Raw genomic sequence first — 20614 nt, 5'->3', positions numbered from 1 at the left:
GTAATCCAGCCTCATTTTGGAAACATGATCTCTAGGTTGACCATACTTCCCTCCTCGCAGGAACTGCATCCTGACATGAAGTTACTTCTTTTTAGATCAATGCTCAGAGAAACCTAGATCCATTTAGTAGAAGCCAGATAAACAGAACTCGGAGAAGTGAATTCAAAAGGAAAAGAAATATAAAAACAGACTACAAGGTGAGAACACCCACTTCCTACATCAAGCTAAAAATGAAAGCATTAGGACGATTAAGACTCTTCTTATTACACACAGAAGAACACCACGCTTAAGAGAAACAGAAACTACAACATATACACATCGAAGAACACGAGGCTAAACGAAAGTAATTGAAAGGGTGTTACTTACCAAAGCTTGTTTTACAGGTTCGGTGCAGCTCCTCTTTAACTTGCCACGCTCCTTGAAGATGTCCCGAATATCCCGTGTTTGGTCATCATTGCTCCTCTTCATGTTCACACTCGTGGTTTTAAAATCTCAACATGACAAGAAAAATACTACTAGTAATACTCGCGCATCTTGTGGGCAACATTAAAGCACTCGTCTGCCATGTTTGAGCATCTCCAACAGAATCGCAATGCGCGGCACTTTAAAAAAGCGTTTATAGTGCTAAGATCGACAAGTAGATACTAGAGAGTAGAGGATAGTTCTCAGCATAGATAGATAAAAACAGATAATTCAACTACTCCTCGTTGTCCGACTCCTCCTCGGTGATGTCCTCCTCCGACGTCTGACTGTAGGCATGAAGATACCGATCATCGTCGGATTCCCAGGGCGACGCTGCTCCTAGCCTCATGTTGAATTGAGCGTCCGCTTTTCGCCTACGCTTGTCCTCGTGATAGGCGGCTCACTCCACCCTCCTCTTATCCCTCTCCGCCCTCCTTTGTGCATAGAACTCGCGCTCGTTGATGATGTCCTGCGGGAAGTGTTGGCGCCATAGCACCATGGCTTCCTCGTCCATCTCGGCGATGCCGACACGGTGCTCCCGCCTCTGGTTGTCACGACGATCCTCGTCGGTGCTAAGCCACGGCAGAGGCGCGAGCTCCTGCGCCAGCTCCCGCGTCAGCACGTTGGGGAAGTTCAATGTTCTATGAGGCCACCGAGGCGCCACGGCGCTGCGTCGTACACGCAGGCGGCCTCGTTGGCGATGTCGAAATTGCCGAGAACGGGGCGCATCCCGTGGAACCGGATCTCGACGGAGAAGCCGCCGGAGGGGTGCGCGCGGACGCCGCTGTATCCCCAAGTTTCCCGGTGATGCGGCGGCATGGTGGCACGGCGGCGGCGAGGCGAAAAAGAGCGGGGAGAGAGTGGTGGCGAGGCACAGAGCGGTGGGAGGGCATTGGATTTTATAAAGCGCGCCGGACGCCGCGCGCCAAAACTAGCGCACGCCCGGCCGCTTTTTCCCGCACGCGCGCGATCCTTTCCCGACGTTTCTACTATATCTACTCTCTTGTCTACGGTTATATTTATTTTATATCTTATATTTAATATTTATCTCTACTTCCTTAATTGTCTACTATTTTTTCTCTATACTTTTTTTCTTGCAATATAGGCCGTCTGATTTATATCTAACAGATAGGAAGGAAACAAATGGGAATTTTGCAAAAAGATACCCATACCCCTATCCAGATTTGCAAATAAGGCCTTCCCTCGTTCATCCTTTTCGCCCACAAGATAAACTACTCATACAAATGCATCTTGATGCGTGCAACGCATGGGCATCTTGCTAGTTCTAAAAACCTTTCCATCATTTGCCACACTACTGGTTGCATATGAAAAACCTACCCAAGAACAGCGGGATACAGGAGCGACGCACAATTACAAGCTGATATTCTGTTGGACAATGGAGGCTATAACCAATTGCTTTTATGGGAACAATAGCACCCAGGAAAATTGAAGGGTAGGTATGAACAAAATTGGAACTACACATGTACTGCTAACTGATTCAATACACACATTACCAATCGAGGAGGATAATGATGGTCGCGGCGGCCTCTGTGAGTCATGGTCGGCTACGGGAGTCAGTTCATTGTCCACGACGATGGTACTTCTGCGCTTCGCGTCGGCTTCCGGGAAGCAGATCCGAGACCGTGGAAGACGATGCCGGGGAAGAGGCTCCGTGTATGACGATGACGGTGGAATGGCCCCAGTGTGACGTACGAGGTCGTCGATGAGGCAGATGCGCTACGGTGGACGAGTGCGCCGATGTAAAGCGGAGGAGCACGAAGGCTGCGGTGCCTTGGAGAAGTCTATTTTGCGGTGGGGATAGAAAATGGGGAGTATTCAGGTGTACTACTCTGGGTGCCGGGGTGGGGTTGGCTGGGTAGGGTGAACCTGAAGTTATGAAAATAGCCCCCTACCAAGCGTCATCCGTAGGCTAGTTCCGAAGGCTATGATGGTAACTTCCCACTACTCGAATCAGGGTCGCGGGAGATTTTCCCGCCGACCTCAAAATTTTGTGACACTGGACTCCCCGTGTGGCGTGTTGAGTGATTCGGCTAAGCAACTAGCGAGTAGTAGTAGTAAACTCTGCATATTAGGTTTGACCGAAGTCAAACTTCCTAAAGTTTGACCAAGTTTATATAAAAATATGTATGATTTACCATAACAAATATGTATGATGTGAAAGTACATTCAATAATGAATCTAATGGTATTTATTTGTTATTGTATATGTTAATATTTTTTGTTATAAGCTTTCTGAGAGTTTACAAAACTTGACTTTGACCAATGCTAATATGCGGACTTAAATAAAAATGGAGGGAGTACACATTTGTTTTCTTAGTTTGTAGTGAACTAATCATTTGTTGAAATTGTGAAATTAATATATTAGGCTATTGACTTCGAATGTAATGGTCTATACAATTCAATAGTTACAATCATTGTTGAATCCCAAGATATATACAAGGTCTATAGTACTTCACAACATGCTCAAACTCACATAATCCCAGTCAAATGAGAATCTAAATGCATTTCATAGTTATTACTTTGTAGGATGCAACAAAAACAACCAAAACTCTACATCAGCCATTATAGAAGCAACATTTTGACATATCCCAATGTGTGAATGAAACGTGCAGAGAGACCTTTTGAAGATGGAGCAGATAGGGTGGGAAAGATTGTATGTATGTGGACGAGAGAGTAGGAGACAAACCTAACGAGACAGAGAGAGAGGGAGAGAGAAAGAGAAAGAGAGAGGAAGAAGTTAGGTCTATGAGAAAGATGGAGACATGTAATATACGTGAGATGCGTGTGCATCCAGATTCTGTATACGTGGAAGGAGAAGAGACAACATGTTTGATGAGAGAGCTGAAAAAACATGGACGAGAGGGGAAGGATCTCATGGGTTGAGGGATTGACAATTTTGTGCGGGGAAGAGAGGGATTGGTAATTTTGTGCAAGAGAGAGAGAGAGAGGGGGTGGGGGAGGAGTCAGTCAGCCGTCATCACATCACCCTGCTTCCAAATGACCCCGCATTCTCTAGCACGGTGTGGTCGCCGTCTTCGATCTGCTCGATGCCCTCTTTGAAGATTGAGGTGTTGTGCATGTTGGGGTGCAAAGAAGCACAAGCAAGAGTGGTCGCCGTATAACCTTGGATGGGGATGAATTGTGTGCTCGGGGGAGTGTGTGTGTGTGTGTGTGTGTGTGTGTGTGTGTGTTGTGCTGTGTGTGTGTGTGTGTGTGTCAGATAATGAGCGAAAACAAACCTAAGGAGAGAAATGGGTATTCATGAAGAGATTGTGCGGGCCTTGAGGTGGGCAGGGGCCGAGTGAGGGTGTCAAAATGTGCGCGTTGATGCATGTGTTGCATGCGATCGTGCGAGGGACGGACGAATCGAGAGAGATGGTTGTTGTGTTATGGATGCTCATCTCTCTCTTTGTCTCTCTCTCTCTCTCTCTCTCACACACACACACAAGTAAACTAGAAGACCGTTCTCTCATGTATACACAACGTATCAGCATCTGTCTATTTCTCACTCATGCAAGATCATTTGCACATTCACACCTCTCTATGTCTGTATCACACGCACACCGTCTCCACATTGCCCTTCCGCCACAACACACATATGGACACATACACACATTCTCTCTCAGTCACACACACAAAATAAGTATTAAAAAACTAGGGCGCACCTAAAACGTCCAAATCCAAATAAACACAAACTGGAGCTAAATTCAAATATATGGAAATATTGCAGCGTCAAGAACTTTCGCAGGAAAATAAAGTTGAGTAATAGTCGAGGATTGTTTTCACACACACAAAAAGGTTCGGTGGATGTACTTCGAGCGCGACACGGTGACGCACCGTTCGATCGACCGTGCGGCCGCTGTTCACGCGCTTGCACAGGATTCTGTATCGTGGCTGTGGTACTAACTTCAAAAATATTAATAAAAGCGCTTCCTAAGTCTAATGTTTACATGTACTAGTACGGTTTTCTTTTAAGTTTGACCAACCTTATATAAAACTAAAGTAAGCTCCCATACGCGCACTCATCAATATGCCGCCGCCGCCGTTGCGCATGCCGGCGCCCACCTGCTCCGGCCAACAATTTCTCGCCCATCAGCGCCGTGTCACCGCCATCCCTGTGCCATGAAGCCGAAGGCTCGCCCGCTCACTTTGTCTGCAGTCCCTCTTCGCCATGCCGCCACACTGCCAAGCACGCGAGCAGCTGGTGGAGCCGCGTCTATGCACGCAGCGTACGAAGAGGAGGACGAGCGCGTGCTCCAGCATGCCGGCGAGGAGGAACTAGCGTGGCATTGTCGTCTCCGCCCGCGTGGAGGAGGCGCGCATGTGGCTGTCGCGGCGGAAGCCGGTCACGCGCGCGTCGAGCCAGCAAACCGGGTGCGGATGCGGAATCTACCTTCGAGACCTTGAATGCCACGTGGATCCTGCAATCTGAAGGAGCAATTTGGGGCATTCAACTCATGTGAGCCGTTTGATGCAACATGGATGGCTAGAAGGGCTTCTTCCACCTCTTCTGCCGTCTTCTTCTTTCGCTCCGTCAAACTTCTTTCACAAACCGACTGACCCAAATTATACTACTAGTACGAACGTATTAAGTATAGTAGGAACACGAAGATACGAGCAGTAGTACCAACTGCAAGAAGAACAGTAGTAAGACATAGTACTAGTACTACTCTACGTACTAAAGAGTTCAAATAACGAGAAAGAACATAAACATAGTTCTGCTTAGGCCTCAGCACAACACACCCTTGAAAATAAACTAAGCAACTAGTCTGCTTGACACTGCAGTAGAACCAGCATGACCGACGGCACTGCCACCTACTCGGAGTCCGAGTCCACATCCTCGACTTCGTCCTCGACCCTCTTCCTCTTCCTCTTCACCGACGCTTCTTTGCTTGAACCGGACACTGGGCTCTGCTTCTTCATCCAACCCTTGTAGATATTTAAATAAAGGTAGGCATCCATTGCTGCGTACAGGATGTGATCTTCATCTAATGTCTTCGACTCCCATGCATGATGAAACTCGTGATGAGGTTTCTTCAGTTTAGTGTATGAAGGATCAATCATGGCTGCTGCCAGGGTCAGCATTGAAGGTTGAGAGGAGGACACCAGGCTTGCCTTCTGGAGATCGAAGGGCTAGCCTACAACGAGACCTATCCGACGCAGGACATCCCTGTCGTTCTTAAAGCCTACAGTAACAAATTTCACTCTTTTGTCCTTGAGGAAGTTCTTAAAATCCTGGCACTCAACATCGGCATGGCTTATGTGGTAGACCAACAAACATTATGTACGCAAACCTGGATCACGGCGGGCTTCTTCCTCTCTTCTTCCTTTAGATCCTTCTCTCGTCCCAGGACTGTGGTGTACTCAACATCTAGCCCAGCGACCCACTCATCCGTTGAACTGTTGAACATGCGTAGGAAGCGAGCAAGCCATGCTATCACCGTCGCGGATCCACGTGTGTAGATGACGATGAACTGATCGCCGGTGATGTCTCTAACTTGGTACTCAGCGGCGACCATGGAGATTTGGGAGGCCATGGATTTTGGAGGAGGGTTAGGAGAAGTTGAACTATTGTACCCCACAAAAACTGGGAGCGAACTAATGTGAAAGGACGGGACAACTAGGAGTGAACTGTTGTGAGGTAAAAGACGGGGACGAGTAGGGTGTGCGAACGGCGTGGGGTTGCTGGCTTGCCCGATGGATAAACGGCTGCAAGCCCCCAAAGATTTCTCGAGAACTATGCGGGACCCACTAGATGTCATGTCTACTAGACCCATATCGTAGGCCTGACGGTATAGCTTCTGCCTGTTCGCACGCCATGACGGTGCATGGATGTAACTTCACTTAATTCCGTCAACCATCGCTCCTCCCACGACCTTCGCCTCCCTCGTGGGGTCGCGCCCTTTGAGACTTCGAACGGCTATAAATGAGCAATTTTTTTGCCTACTCCGCATGCATGATACTCCCTCTGGTCCTTTTTACTCCCATCAACCGTTTGCAAAGTGTTTGACCAAATTTATACTTTTTTTCAACACCACCTTATATTAATTAACCAGCCACACTAGCACACTCATTTGATACAATATTCACCACACAGGGCGGTACGTTATTTACAAGAATACCATCTAATCTATTGTCAAAGCTATACTTAGCGATTAAGTGTGCCACCTTATTGGCTGAACGGCTAATCTTTGACAATTGAAGATTGTTGATCAACTTCGAGATGCTCAACGCTTTCATCTTTAGGTCACGCATAGCAGACCTGTCATAGTCCCCCGATGCAAGAGACGCTACCACAAAAGCGCAATCAGTCTCTAAAATTACAGGATTATGAAAAGAAATACCTATGTAGAGACCGGCAATGCAAGCCCTAAGCTCCGCTTCCTCCACGCTTTGACGGGCATCAATGAAATCCCACGACCAAATTTATACTAAAAATATCAATATCTACAATACTGATTATAATGAGTATAAGAAATACGTTTTATAATGAGTGTAAAAATATTGATTTGACATTGTGAATGTTGATACTCCCTCCGTCTAGGTGAGTAAGTCATCTTAGGTTGTGCACCGTGACCAAGGAAGAGGGGAAAACGAGAGACATTAATGTTTATTTGCTAATTGAATAGTATTGCATGCAATGAACTAACCACTGCATGTCATGTTTGATAGTCTCAGGTCATTAAAAGCATGCACACCCTCATCTCTTATTGGTTGATATGTCAAGAAACAAGAAACGAGGTAGAAGTTAATGCACCGCGCCTACGTGTTTTGGGATTATTTGGTTTTCGTAAGATGACTTACACACCTAGCTATTAGAGTACCACTACCTCCCTTCTAGTTTAAAGGGCTCGACTCAAAAATTTGACCTACTCTTAGCAAGATAGTAGAGGCGGTGGAATAGTTTTTGAAGTCTGCAAAAGTACTCAACTAATGTTGTCGTTCTTCACAAAAAAATGTGTTTACCAATGCATGCATGAACACTAGTTACTCTAACCCCCCCTCTCTTATTTAATTCTTTGCCACATCAGCATGTTTGCTATTCTCATGTGCATGATACCAGCTAAGATACCACCATTATGGCCAGCCTTAATCATCGCATGCAATAATTTAGTGCACCTTGAAATATGAACATGTGTGGGGCGTGTATGTTTTTAATGACTTTAGACTATACCTAGCCCGGCATGCAAGATGACTTATTATGCACCGTTCCCCATACCTGCAGGAAGCCCGTTCATCTCCAAATCTTTTCCTCTCCATGCGTGGAAACAATATGCCTGCCAAACTCTCCTTCTCCCTCCGGCGGTCCCACCACTCCACCCCGTGTGACAAAATCTACATGCATGACTCTCCTCCCCCCACGCTCGTCCAATCCATTGTGACCAGCAATATTTCCACCCCTTCACTCCCCCGTAATTTACTCCAACAAATATGCCCACGTAGCTTTTACTTAACTTCAGGTGCATTGGGTCACTGACATATGGGCCCAGCAGGGTATTGGCCCACATGTCAGTGACGCAACTGGACCTGCAGTTAAGTCAGTGCAGCTCAGTCCATATCTTACGTAGGTGTGCCATTGCTCTCTATAAATATTGCACCTCCCACGACATCGCTATCTCCTCCCCCTCACGTTCACGTTCATCCCTATCTCCTCCCCTCCCTCTCACGTCGACTACCATGGCATCGCCCCTCCCAAGCCCTAGGAGCCCCTCGCTGCACCGCGCGGATGGTCACGCATCGCCATTCCATTCCTCACCACCACTAGTCGAGGAGGACGTGTCGGTGTTCTGCTCCTCACCGCTACGCGATGCGTCGCCGTTCCGTTCCTCGCCGCCACTAGTCGAGGAGGACGCGTCGACGTTCTGCTCCTCGCTGCGACGCGACTCGTCGCTGTTCCGTTCCTCGCCGCCACTAGTCGAGGAGGACGCGTCGGCGTTCCCAATCTCGCCAGCACGCATGTTGGAGGACGCGTCGGCTCCCCGCTACGAAGAGAACGTCGTGCCGCCCGCCGAGCCCCCCAGCCTTGAGGATCTTTGGAAAGAAATGGATGTCGCCTTGTGGGAGGCTTTGCCTCCAGCAGAGCGCGCCAAAATAGAGGCGAAGAAGAAGGCCGAGGAAGAGAAGCGCACCGCGCAACAAGCTGCCTGGGAGATCTATGTCATGTCCGAGAGAGTCGGGCAATTGGCTCTTTGGCAGAAGGCTCGTGCGAGGGTCGTGAGGATGGCGGAGGACGCCCGTGCCGACGCCCTAAGTGTAGTCGAGACCAAGCGCCTCATCTACGCTTGGAGGTACGTGGACCGGGTGCACGCTTCCAGCCAGGAGGAGTACCTGTTGGTGCCGGATCACCACACCAGTGAGATCGCGCTCGCCCGCCGGCAAGCCGCCAATCAGCACCTTGCGAGTTGCGAGGCTGAGGAAGAGGCGTTGTGTGATACGTCTCCAACGTATCTATAATTTTTGATTGCTCCATGCTACATTATCTACTGTTTTAGGCAATATTGGGCTTTATTATCCACTTTTATATTATTTTTGGGACTAACCTATTAACCGGAGGCCCAGCCCAAATTTGTTGTTTTATGCCTATTTCAGTGTTTTGAGGAAAAGGAATATCAGACGGAGTCAAAACGGAACGAAATCAACTGGAGAAGTTATTTTTGGAAGGAAACACACCTGATGGACTTGGACCCCACGTCAGAAGATACGGGAGGTGCTCACGAGGGCGGGGGCGCGCCCTCCCCCCTGGGCGCGCCCCCCTGCCTCGTGGGGCCCCCATAGCTCCACCGACGTTCTCCCTGCACCCATATATACCTACGTACCCTAAAACTTCCAGAACAGAAGATAGATCGGGAGTTTCGCCGCCGCAAGCCTCTGTAGCCACCACCAAACGGGACCCTGTTCCGGCACCCTGCCGGAGGGGGATCCCATCACCGGAGGCCATCTTCATCATCCTGGTGCTATCCATGACGAGGAGGGAGTAGTTCACCCTCGGGGCTGAGGGTATGTACCAGTAGCTATGTGTTTGATCTCTCTCTCTCTCGTGTTCTCTCTCATGTTCCTCTATGGCATGATCTTGATGTATCCCGAGCTTTGCTATTGTAGTTGGATCTTATGATGTTTCTCCCCCTCTACTCTCTTGTGATGAATTGAGTTTCCCCTTTGAAGTTATCTTATCGGATTGTGTCTTTTATGAACACTTGATGTATGTCTTGCCGTGATTATCTGTGGTGAAAATGGGATATCATGTGCCACTTGATGTATGTTTTGGTGATCAACTTGCGGGTTTCGTGACACTTGGGAACCTATGCATAGGGGTTGGCACACGTTGTTGACTCTCCGGTAGTAGCTTTGGGGCACTCTTTGAAGTACTTTTATGTTGGTTGGATGAATCTGAGATTGTGTGATGCATATCGTATAATCATGCCCACGGATACTTGAGGTGACAATGGAGTATCTAGGTGACATTAGGTATTTGGTTGATTTGTATCTTAAGGTGTTATTCTAGTACTAACTCTTTTGTAGATTGATCCGAAAGAATAGCTTTGTGGTGGTTTCGTACCTGACCATAATCTCTACGTTTGTTCTCTGCTATTAGTGGCTTTGGAGTGACTCTTTGTTTCATGTTGAGGGCTTGTCATATGTTCTATCTATGTTATTATTGTTGAGAGAACTTACACTAGAGAAAGTATGAACCCTAGGCCTTGTTTCCTATCATTGCAATACTGCTTACGCTCACTTTTATCGCTTGCTACCTTGCTGTTTTTATAATTTCAGATTACAAAAACCTATATCTACCATCCATATTGCACTTGTATCACCATCTCTTCACTGAACTAGTGCACCTATACAATTTTCCATTGTATTGGGTGTGTTGGGGACACAAGAGACTTTTTGTTATTTGGTTGCAGGGTTGTTTGAGAGAGACCATCTTCATCCTATGCCTCCTACGGATTGATAAACCTTAGGTCATCCACTTGAGGGAAATTTTCTACTGTCCTACAAACCTATGCACTTGCAGGCCCAACAACGTCTACAAGAAGAAGGTTGTTTAGTAGACATCAAGCTCTTTTCTGGCGCCGTTGCCGGGGAGGTTAGCGCATGAAGGTATATCTTTAGATCTTGCAACTGAATCTTTTTGTTTGTTGTTTTAGCACTAGTCTAGTTTATAAAAGAAAACTACAAACAAATGAAGGTGAGTTTGTCTCATACGCTTCACCTTTTTAATATCTTTCGTGAGTATGATGGAAAGGAGAATTGTGCTCCAGTACTAGAAGAAGAATTACATAGAATTCTTGGCATGAAATATGTGAATGATGAGCATGATTGCAATGTTGTTAGTACGAATTCCTTGAATACCCATGATGCTAATGATATGCAAAGCCACAAGCTTGGGGAAGCTATGTTTGATGAAGATGATATTTTCCCCCCAAGTTTTGATGAGCAAATTTACTATGATGAAAGCATGCCTCCTATCTATGATGATTATTGTGATGATACGTATGCCATAAAGAAGAATTTTGCTTATGTGGAGAGTAGTGAAATTTCTATGCTAGTAGATCATGAAAAAAATGTTTTAGGTGCTGGTTGTATTGTTGAATTCATTCAAGATGCTACTGAAAATTATTATGAGAGAGGAACATATGCTTGTAGGAATTGCAATAATGTCAAGTTTCCTCTCTATGTGCTTAAATTCTTGAAGTTATGCTTGTTGTGCCATCCTATGCAAGATGATTATTGTTCCCATAAGTTGTTTGCTCACAAAATCCCTATGCATAGGAAGTGGGTTAGACTTAATTGTGCTAGTCATATGCTTCATGATGCTCCCTTTATGTTTCAATTCTTATCTTTTATGTGAGCATCATTATCATCATCATGCCTAGCTAAAAGGCATTAAAAAAGCGCTTGTTGGGAGACAACCCAATATGTATCCTTACTGTTTTTGTGTGTCCACATGATTATGCTACTGTAGTAGTCATGTTTTATAGCTTTTGTTTCAATAAAGTGCCAAGTAGAACCTTTGGGAAGACTTGGGTGAAGTTTATGTGATCTTGCTGTGAAAAACAGAAACTTTAGCGCTCACGAGAATAGCTGCCATTTTTTACTGGAGAGTGCTTTTAGGTTGATTCTTTTTGAAGATGATTAATAGACAAATGTGTCAGGTCGAGCAATTTATTTCATAATTGTTGGGGTTCCAGAATTATACGTTTTATACAGATTACTACAGACTGTTCTGTTTTTGACAGATTCTGTTTACTATGTGTTGTTTGCTTATTTTGATGAATCTATGAGTAGTATCGGAGGGTATGAGCCATAGATAAGTTGGAGTAAAGTAGATATTACACAAATATGAATTTAGAATGAGTTCATTACAGTACCTAAGTGGTGGTTTTATTTTCTTATACTAACGGAGCTTACGAGTTTTGTTTTGAGTTTTGTGTGGTTGAAGTTTTCAAGTTTTGGGTAACGATTCGATGGAGAATGGAATAAGGAGTGGAAAGAGCCTAAGACTGGGGATGCCCAAGGCACCCCAAGGTAATATTCAAGGACAAACAAGCAACTAAGCTTGGGGATGCCCCGTAAGGCATCCCCTCTTTCGTCTTCGTTCATCGGTAACTTTACTTGGAGCTATATTTTTATTCACCACATGATATGTGTTTTGCTTGGAGCGTCATTTTATTTTGTTATTATTTTCTTGATGTTATTTAGATTAGTGTTATGCATCTTTAGTTTCAATAAAAAGTCAAGGATAGCCTTTGCCATGCTTATTTTGCTAGTTTTCATGTTGCTGTTTGAAAACAGAAAGTTTACCGCTGTTGCAAAAATTCCCTAGAAAATTCAGAGAATGGTATAATGTTTAATATTTTTGCATACTGAGCTCTGATAAATTTATTACAGTGGGAATTTTATTTCATAATTTTTGGAGTCAGGGAAGTATTGATACTCTTGCATTCTTTTCAGACTATAATGTTTTGACAGATTGCTGATATGGTTGCATTGTTTGCATATGTTTGCTTGTTTAATGATTCTATTTGAGGATAGGAGTATTAAATATTCAGAGGCATTTAGTATTCAATGTTGAATAATAATTTTAGTGATTTGTTACAGTACAAAATGATAAGGTTTTGCATTGGTTTATACAAACCTATCTCACGAGTTCTTGTTGAGTTTGTTGTGAATGAAGCTTCTGATAAAAAGAGAAACCATGATATGAGAGGAATTAAGGAGACACAAAAGCTCAAGATTGGGGATGCCCAAGGCACCCCAAGATAATATTTCAAGAAGTCTCAAGCATCTAAGCTTGGGGATGCCCCGGTAGGCATCCCACCTTTCTTCTTCAACAACTATCAGCTAGTATCGGTTGAGCCTAAGTTTTTTGCTTCTTCACATGAGTTGTGCTATCCTTGCAATATAGTTTTCTTTAGCTTTGCTTGCTGTTTGAGTAAATTATAAAGATCTGAAATTCTTTAATGAGAGAGAGCCATACATGAATTAGAATTTGATAGTTTTGCTCATAGTGCTTCACTTATATCTTTTTGAGCGTGATAGTTTTTGCTCTAGTGCTTCACTTAGATCTTTTAGAGCACGGTGGTGGATTTGTTTTAAAGAAACTTGATCTCTCATGCTTCACTTAGATTATTTTGAGAGTCTTTAATAGCATGGTAATTTGCTTAATGTTAATATACTTAGTGTTCAAGATATGTGATACTTTCTTTTGAGTGAATTGAATACTAAGATAAATTTAATGCTTAATAATTGTTTTGAGATATGGAGGTAATAATATCAAAGTCGTGCTAGTTGAGTAGTTGTGAATTTGAGAAATACTTGTGTTGAAGTTCGCAAGTCCCGTAGCATGCACGTATGTGTAAAGTTGTGTAACAAATTTGAAGCATGAAGTGTACCTGGCTTGTGCATCCTTATGAGTGGCGGTCGGGGACGAGCGATGGTCTTTTCCTACCAATCAACCCCCTAGGAGCATTGTGCGTAGTACTTGATTTTGGATGGCTTCTAAATTTTTACAATAAGTATATGAGTTCTTTTGACTAATGTTGAGTCCATGGATTATACGCACTTTTACCTTTCCGCATTTGCTAGCCTCTTCGGTACCGTGCATTGCCCTTTCTCACATTGAGAGTTGGTGCAACCTTCGCCGGTGCATCCAAACCCCGTGATATGATACGCTCTTTCACACATAAACCTCCTTATATCTTCCTCAAAACAGCCACCATACCTACCTATTATGGCATTTCCATAGCCATTCCGAGATATATTGCCATGCAACTTTTCATCATTCCGTTCATCATGACATACTTTACTTTTGTCATATTGCCATTGCATGATCTTGTAGTTGACATCGTATTTGTGGCAAAGCCACCATGCATTATTTTTCATACATGTCACTCTTGATTCATTGCACCATCCCGGTACACCGCCGGAGGCATTCATATAGAGTCATACCTTGTTCTAAGTATCGAGTTGTAATTGTTGAGTTGTAAGTAAATAAAAGTGTGATGATCATCATTATTAGAGCATTGCCCCAGTGAGGAAAGGATGATGGAGACTATGATTCCCCCACAAGTCAGGATGAGACTCCGGACGAAAAAAAAGAGGCCAAAGAAGCCCAAATAAAAAAAAGAGAAAAGGCCCAAATAAAAAATAAAAAAAAATAAAAATAAAAAAATAAAAAAAATGAGAGAAAAAGAGAGAAGGGGAAATGCTACTATCCTTTTACCACACTTGTGCTTCAAAGTAGCACCAAGATCTTCATGATAGAGAGTCTCTCATTTTGTCACTTTCATATACTAGTGGGAATTTTTCATTATAGAACTTGGCTTGTATATTCCAATGATGGGCTTACTCAAAATGCCCTAGGTCTTCATGAGCAAGCAAGTTAGATGCACACCCACTTAGTTTCTTTTGTTGAGCATTCATAGCTCTAGTGCATCCGTTGCATGGCAATCCCTACTCCTTGCATTAACATCAATCGATGGGCATCTCCATAGCTCATTGATTAGCCTCGTTGATGTGAGACTTTCTCCTTTTTTGTCTTCTCCACCCAATCCCCATCATTATATTCTATTCCACCCATAGTGCTATATCCATGGCTCACGCTCATGTATTGCGTGAAGGTTGAAAAAGTTTGAGATTATTTAAGTATGAAACAATTGCTTGGCTTGTCATCGGGGGTATAGAAGTTGGGAACATCTTTGTGTGATGAAAATGAAGCATAGCCTAACTATATGATTTTGTAGGGATGAACTTTCTTTTGCCATGTTATTTTGAGAAGACATGATTGCTCTGATTAGTATGCTTGAAGTATTATTATTTTTGTGTCAATATGAACTTTTGTCTTGAATCTTTTGGATCTGAATATTCATAGCACAATTAAGAAGATTTACATTGAAATTATGTCAAAGTATCACTCCGCATCAAAAATTCTTTTTTATCATTTACCTACTCGAGGACGAGCAGGAATTAAGCTTGGGGATGCTTGATACGTCTCCAACGTATCTATAATTTTTGATTGCTCCATGCTACTTTATCTACTGTTTTAGGCAATATTGGGCTTCATTATCCACTTTTATATTATTTTTGGGACTAACCTATTAACCGGAGGCCCAGCCCAGATTTGCTGTTTTATGCCTATTTCAGTGTTTCGAGGAAAAGGAATATCAGACAGAGTCAAAACGGAACTAAATCAACTAGAGAAGTTATTTTTGGAAGGAAACCCACCTAATGGACTTGGACCCCACGTCAGAAGATACGGGAGGTGCTCACGAGGGTGGGGGGCGCGCCCTCCCCCCTGGGCGCGCCCCCTACCTCGTGGGGCCCCCGTAGCTCCACCGACGTTCTCCCTGCACCCATATATACCTACGTACCCTAAAACTTCCAGAACAGAAGATAGATCGGGAGTTCCGCCGCCGCAAGCCTCTATAGCCACCAAAAACCAAATGGGACCCTGTTCCGGCACCCTGCCGGAGTGGGATCCCATCACCGGAGGCCATGTTCATCATCCTGGCGCTATCCATGACGAGGAGGGAGTAGTTCACCCTCGGGGCTGAGGGTATGTAGCAGTAGCTATGTGTTTGATCTCTCTCTCTCGTGTTCTCTCTCGTGTTCTCTCTCGTGTTCCTCTGTGTCATGATCTTGATGTATCCCGAGCTTTGCTATTGTAGTTGGATCTTATGATGTTTCTCGCCTTCTACTCTCTTGTGATGAATTGAGTTTCCCCTTTGAAGTTATCTTATCGGATTGAGTCTTTTATGAACACTTGATGTATGTCTTGCCGTGATTATCTGTGGTGACAATGGGATATCATGTGCCACTTGATGTATGTTTTGGTGATCAACTTGTGGGTTTCGTGACACTTTGGAACCTATGCATATGGGTCGGGACACATTCTTGACTCTCCGGTAGTAGCTTTGGGGCACTCTTTGAAGTACTTTTATGTTGGTTGGATGAATCTGAGACTGTGTGATGCATATCGTATAATCATGCCCACGGATACTTGAGGTGACAATGGAGTATCTAGGTGACATTAGGGTTTTTGTTGATTTGTATCTTAAGGTGTTATTCTAGTACGAACTCTTTTATAGATTGATCCGAAAGAATAGCTTTGTGGTGGTTTCGTACCCGATCATAATCTCTACGTTTGTTCTCTGCTATTAGTGGCTTTGGAGTGACTCTTTATTGCATTTTGAGGGCTTGTCATATGTTCTATCTATGTTATTATTGTTGAGAGAACTTACACTAGCGAAAGTATGAACCCTAGGACTTGTTTCCTATCATTGCAATACCGTTTACGCTCACTTTTATCGCTTGCTACCTTGCTGTTTTTATTATTTCAGTTTACAAAAACCTATATCTACCATCCATATTGCACTTGTATCACCATCTCTTCGCCGAACTAGTGCACCTATACAATTTGCCATTGTATTGGGTGTGTTGGGGACACACGAGACTTTTTGTTATTTGGTTGCAGGGTTGTTTGAGAGAGACCATCTTCATCCTACGCCTCCTACGGATTGATAAACCTTAGGTCATCCACTTGAGGGAAATTTGCTACTGTCCTACAAACCTGTGCACTTGCAGGCCCAACAACGTCTACAAGAAGAAGGTTGTGTAGTAGACATCATTGTGTCGGCGTGCTGGGAAACGGCCGCGCACCAGGCCACTCGTGGTGCGCCGCAAGCGCTCCTGCGAGCGCCGTGGCTTTTAGGAGGAGTATCATTTTTGTTTCGTAAGGCGATCTCATTAGTTTTGGGATGCAAATGATAAATCCCGAACGTTCAGGAATTTTTAGCATCCTTAATTAAGTATGTAAAAGGGAAAGTTTGGAAACGTTGTGTACTATTACGCATTTTGCAAGTACGTGCATATAGCACAAACTTTACTATATACTATCTGACTACACGTCTCTCTCGATATATGCTTGCAGACTGTGCTACTCCCTCCATCTAGGTCAATAAGTCATCTTTGGTTGTGCACGGTGACCAAGAAGGAGGGAAGACTTGTACACCTAGACGGAGGGAGTACTACTATTACTTATGTACGTGCAAATGCACGTTTTAACATTACGATGCGGTTTTTGTAAAAGTAGAAAAACAGCACTAGTCAAGCTTGTGAAACAATTCAATGCAAAACAAATGCAAAAATGCTCATTTGATTGTTTACTTTTAGCTTCCTTCTCTTTGCTTATTTCTCTTTCGTACTTTGTATGGAGTATCTCACTGGTTGGAAAGGCATGCAAATTTCCAAACCGCTTCCTACACCCTGTATCGAATTTTTTGCCTAACAAGTTGTGCCGTGCAATTTGAATTCCAACTTGAGTACTACTACTAGTAGGAGTACCAGGGGCCAGTTCTTTTAGGCTTCTAGATTAGTAATCCCATAACTACTACCTCCGTCCTGGTTTATTGGTCCCCATTGTAATCTGTGTCAAATTTTGATCATAAATTTAACTAATGAAATGTTAGTGCATGTCATATGCACTACTCCATCCGTCTAGGTGAGTAATTCATCTTAGGCTGGCCATAGTGGGGGTAACATAACTAGTATCATGTACTTGGGACCCGCAAACAAGCTTATGTGGCAGGCAATTAAAGAAGAGAGAGAGGGTAGTAGTAACATAGGTAGATACCGTAACATAATAAATGTTATGCTACTATGTGTCATGCATGGCAATAAATGGGACCATCTATGATACTACTTTATGATACTATGCACTATAGATGTAGTATCATACACTAGTATCATATGCATGATACTAGTATATGTTACTCTCCACTATGACCAGCCTTAGGCTGTGCACCATGACCAAGGAGGAGGAGAAAATGAGAAACATTAATGTTTATTTGCTAATTAATAGTATTGCATGCAATGAACTAAGCACTGCATGTCGTGTTTGATATCTCAAGTCATTAAAAGCATGCACACTCTTTATCTCTTATTGGTTGATATGTCAAGAAACAAGAAACGAGGTAGAAGTTAATGCACCGCCCCTAAGTGTTTTAAGATTATTTGGTTTTCGTAAGATGACTTACACACCTAGATGCACCGCACCTAAGTGTTTTGAGTAACATTTTATAAGTTAAATCTTTGGTCAAAATTTAGCACAAATTACAATGGTGAGGAATAAGCCAGGATGGAGTAGTAGTTTAGAAGCCCAAATAAATGAGTGAGGCGCCTTATTGTTACTCTCCACTATGACTAGTCTTGTGGGAAAAGCTGGGGAAGCCGCCAAAAGAACTGGCCCTAGGAGTAGTAGCTAGGGATCGAGTGTGGGAGATGAACTGGAGAAAGTAAATGCGGAAAGATGAAATGCAAAAAAGACGGAGGGATGTGATGGTTGCTTGTCCGTTTATTTTACCAGGCCACTTATTACTGGGAGTGGTTGGGTTTTGTGATATGACGGCTTTACTGCCGCGCCACGAGTGGGGTGAGAGGTGAGACTCCCGTGCAGAGCCGCCCTCTACACTTGTACTACATCGTTTGTGGTTTATTAGTCCCCCATTGAATTTGATAGAAGACTTAATTGACAAAATGTTAGTGCATGTCAACAAAAACTATATCGTTGGATTCGTATCTTAACATAGTTTTGAATGATATAATTTTAGGTGACATGCATTAGTATTTATCGTACTATATATAATGTTAGTTCAATTTTTGGTCGTACTAATCTATAGTAGTAAGGTGCCCGTGCGTTGCACCGAAGAGTGAAATGCATTGATCGGGGAGTTGTTTATTTTGACAAAGGATGTGGGGGTCATCTCATGTGTAACGGGTATCGATAGGTTTCTTCGGATATTATCTCATCTCTAGAGCTCACAAACATCCGGGTGAAATAGATAAAAAGGTATCTTTTGCAAACAAAAGCGTTCAACTGTTCAACCTGCATCCAAAACTTGTGAAGAAATAACACTTATTGTGCTTTGCAAGAAATGATCTTTAAGAATTAGTTTTTGAGTATCGATTGTTATACATGTTGTCTACAGATGACATGGCACTTTCTTATAGTCAACAGTTGGCTATACTATTAAGTAATATTAACCATGCCCTTATACACCTAGACGGAGGGATTAAATCAGGATGACTTGCAAGGGGGCAAAGGAGATGTAAGAAATGGTTCATCGTAAGTCTTTCACGAGTACTGTAGTAAAAATTCATACATGGAATATTCTTGACTAAACCATAAACGGATACACTTTTATTCATGTGCGATACTCCAATAGAGCAAGATCCTGCATGGAAGTCTCCACATGCTTAGACAACGGATTACATTGAGCGAAGTCTAATGATCAACATTTAACTTGATAATGCGTATTTTTTAGAAGAACAGGGAGGCTCCTCCCCAGTTCCATTATCAAATGAAACCCAAAGTGTCTTACATCAACTCCCTGAGAGGAGCAGTTCAAAGGAAGGACTGCGGTGAAAGCCACTCAAGTTTAACGACAAGCTTAAAGAATCAAAAGCGGCAAAGACACGGGCCATAAGCGCCCACACACACACTACATGTTTTCTAAGTGCACTTGATAATGCGTATGTCTAGGTGAACCTCCTTGGAGTCCCCGTGCACCGCGTCGGCGGGTAAAGGATGCCATGGTTTTCCAAGTCCACATTGGCGGGATAGTCCCAGCTCCCCAGAGTCCAAGTCCGTCCGATGAGGCCGATGTCGCCGCCCACGCGACCCAGAGGGGTAGTAACATTGACCACGCCCCCGTACATCTGCCTCGTGTCAGTGTCAGCGTCAGCGGCGATGCCCCTGACGCACATTACAGAGACAGGGCGGCGGCCTGCACGGGCCTCGCCGGTGCCCACGATCAAGAGGAAGACATTGCCGTCCTCCTCTGAGACTAGCAGGCGGCGGTGATCCTCCAGCGACTCTGGCATGGTGAACCGGTAGCACGTGTCGTACTTGATGTTCTCCGCCAAGGGCTAGCAGTGACCGCTGCACGCATCCGTGAGGTGATGCACCATGTCCGCCGGCGAGCCACAAAACGGCATCGAGCACTCATAGCAGTGGACGAAGGGCTCCTTGGAGGCATCGACCAGGCCGTCCATGAAACGGGAGTGGCTGTAGGGGACGTTGCGCCAGTTGAATATATGAGCAAGTTACTACGAGATTTAATCCGAATAAGCACAAAATAAATCATGACGACTATAACAGAGATGAAACTGATCATGTGGACTAGTATAGTAGTAGGATACAGAGTAGAAACATGAATTCTACCACGATTTCGAACAGGAAGGACAGAAACACATATGATGCAACGGGAGCAGCACCGTTGGCGTTGAGGTTGTCGCCCATGTCGTTGAGGAAGAGGTTGCCGAGGTCGGGGAAGAAGTCGTTGTCGGTGAAGTCGTGGCTGCCAGCAGTCGTGAGAGTGCGCTCCCCAGATTTCAACAGCTCCCGCCGAATGGAGCGCAGGAGGGAGTGGCTATAGGGGACGTTGCGGCCGCCGAATGGAGCGCAGGAGTAGCACACGAAGCAGTAGATGGTGTCCTTACTAGTACTCCCTAGTCACTATCTATCTATATCTATATATATCTACTCTTATAGAAAACCAAGTTGGTGATGATGGTATGCCTGCCATCTTGTAATATAGCTTGTCTGATCTATATCTGACGGATAGAAAGCC

The sequence above is a fragment of the Triticum aestivum genome, chromosome 2B (assembly GCF_018294505.1).
Source record: "Triticum aestivum cultivar Chinese Spring chromosome 2B, IWGSC CS RefSeq v2.1, whole genome shotgun sequence".
In the NCBI taxonomy this organism is placed as follows: Eukaryota; Viridiplantae; Streptophyta; class Magnoliopsida; order Poales; family Poaceae; genus Triticum; species Triticum aestivum.
This window is presented reverse-complemented; position numbering follows the sequence as displayed.